This window comes from Lasioglossum baleicum, unplaced genomic scaffold (assembly GCF_051020765.1).
Source record: "Lasioglossum baleicum unplaced genomic scaffold, iyLasBale1 scaffold0046, whole genome shotgun sequence".
NCBI classification, from domain to species: domain Eukaryota; kingdom Metazoa; phylum Arthropoda; class Insecta; order Hymenoptera; family Halictidae; genus Lasioglossum; species Lasioglossum baleicum.
The window spans coordinates 930,108-933,021 of NW_027469106.1; positions in this window are offsets into that span (position 1 = coordinate 930,108).

Sequence of the window (2,914 nt, forward strand, 5' to 3'; positions counted from 1 at the left end):
TTTTGTGATGCGCATGCGCAGGTTTTTTGGGATGCGCATGGCTAGTCGAGCAAAAACACGTGCGAGAGGATGCATCCCGCAGGCTAGTCGAGTAAAAACACGTGCGAGGTTTTGTGGGATGCGCATACGCAGGTTTTGTGGGATGCGCATGCGCAGGTTTTTTGGGATGCGCATGCGCAGGTTTTTTGGGATGCGCATGGCTAGTCGAGCAAAAACACGTGCGAGAGGATGCATCCCGCAGGGTAGTCGAGTAAAAACACGTGCGAGAGGATGCATCCCGCAGGCTAGTCGAGTAAAAACACGTGCGAGAGGATGCATCCCGCAGGCTAGTCGAGTAAAAACACGTGCGAGGTTTTGTGGGATGCGCATGCGCAGGTTTTTTGGGATGCGCATGGCTAGTCGAGCAAAAACACGTGCGAGAGGATGCATCCCGCAGGGTAGTCGAGTAAAAACACGTGCGAGAGGATGCATCCCGCAGGCTAGTCGAGTAAAAGCACGTGCGAGAGGATGCATCCCGCAGGCTAGTCGAGCAAAAACACGTGCGAGAGGATGCATCCCGCAGGCTAGTCGAGCAAAAACACGTGCGAGAGGATGCATCCCGCAGGCTAGTCGAGTAAAAACACGTGCGAGAGGATGCATCCCGCAGGCTAGTCGAGCACAAACACGTGCGAGAGGATGCATCCCGCAGGCTAGTCGAGCAAAAACACGTGCGAGAGGATGCATCCCGCAGGCTAGTCGAGTAAAAACACGTGCGAAAGGATGCATCCCGCAGTCTAGTCGACCAAAAACACGTGCGAGGTTTTGTGGGATGCGCATGTGCAGGTCTTGTGGGATGCGCATGCGCAGATTTTTTGAGATGCGCATGCGCAGGTTTTTTGGGATGCGCATGGCTAGTCAAGCAAAAACACGTGCGAGAGGATGCATCCCGCAGGCTAGTCGAGTAAAAACACGTGCGAGACGATGCATCCCGCAGGCTAGTCGAGTAAAAACACGTGCGAGTGGATGCATCCCGCAGGCTAGTCGAGTAAAAACACGTGCGAGAGGATGCATCCCGCAGGCTAGTCGAGTAAAAACACGTGCGAGGTTTTGTGGGATGCGCATGCGCAGGTTTTTTGGGATGCGCATGCGCAGGTTTTTTGGGATGCGCATGGCTAGTCGAGCAAAAACACGTGCGAGAGGATGCATCCCGCAGGCTAGCCGAGCAAAAACACGTGCGAGAGGATGCATCCCGCAGGCTAGTCGAGTAAAAACACGTGCGAGGTTTTGTGGGATGCGCATGCGCAGGTTTTGTGGGATGCGCATGCGCAGGTTTTTTGGGATGCGCATGTGCAGGTTTTTTGGGATGCGCATGGCTAGTCGAGCAAAAACACGTGCGAGAGGATGCATCCCGCAGGCTAGTCGAGCAAAAACACGTGCGAGAGGATGCATCCCGCAGGCTAGTCGAGTAAAAACACGTGCGAGAGGATGCATCCCGCAGGCTAGTCGAGCACAAACACGTGCGAGGTTTCGTGGGATGCGCATGCGCAGGTTTTGTGGGATGCGCATGCGCAGATTTTTTGGGATGCGCATGCGCAGGTTTTTTGGGATGCGCATGGCTAGTCGAGCAAAAACACGTGCGAGAGGATGCATCCCGCAGGCTAGTCGAGTAAAAAACACGTGCGAAAGGATGCATCCCGCAGGCTAGTCGAGCACAAACACGTGCGAGGTTTTGTGGGATGCGCATGCGCAGGTTTTTTGGGATGCGCATGGCTAGTCGAGCAAAAACACGTGCGAGGGGATGCATCCCGCAGGCTAGTCGAGTAAAAACACGTGCGAGACGATGCATCCCGCAGGCTAGTCGAGTAAAAACACGTGCGAGAGGATGCATCCCGCAGGCTAGTCGAGTAGAAACACGTGCGAGGTTTTGTGGGATGCGCATGCGCAGGTTTTTTGGGATGCGCATGCGCAGGTTTTTTGGGATGCGCATGGCTAGTCGAGCAAAAACACGTGCGAGAGGATGCATCCCGCAGGCTAGTCGAGTAAAAACACGTGCGAGAGGATGCATCCCGCAGGCTAGTCGAGCAAAAACACGTGCGAGAGGATGCATCCCGCAGGCTAGTCGAGCAAAAACACGTGCGAGAGGATGCATCCCGCAGGCTAGTCGAGTAAAAACACGTGCGAGAGGATGCATCCCGCAGGCTAGTCGAGTAAAAACACGTGCGAAAGGATGCATCCCGCAGTCTAGTCGAGCACAAACACGTGCGAGGTTTTGTGGGATGCGCATGCGCAGGTTTTGTGGGATGCGCATGCGCAGATTTTTTGGGATGCGCATGCGCAGGTTTTTTGGGATGCGCATGGCTAGTCGAGCAAAAACACGTGCGAGAGGATGCATCCCGCAGGCTAGTCGAGCAAAAACACGTGCGAGGTTTTGTGGGATGCGCATGCGCAGGTCTTGTGGGATGCGCATGCGCAGATTTTTTGAGATGCGCATGCGCAGGTTTTTTGGGATGCGCATGGCTAGTCGAGCAAAAACACGTGCGAGAGGATGCATCCCGCAGGCTAGTCGAGTAAAAACACGTGCGAGACGATGCATCCCGCAGGCTAGTCGAGTAAAAACACGTGCGAGACGATGCATCCCGCAGGCTAGTCGAGTAAAAACACGTGCGAGTGGATGCATCCCGCAGGCTAGTCGAGTAAAAACACGTGCGAGAGGATGCATCCCGCAGGCTAGTCGAGTAAAAACACGTGCGAGGTTTTGTGGGATGCGCATGCGCAGGTTTTTTGGGATGCGCATGCGCAGGTTTTTTGGGATGCGCATGGCTAGTCGAGCAAAAACACGTGCGAGAGGATGCATCCCGCAGGCTAGCCGAGCAAAAACACGTGCGAGAGGATGCATCCCGCAGGCTAGTCGAGTAAAAACACGTGCGAGGTTTTG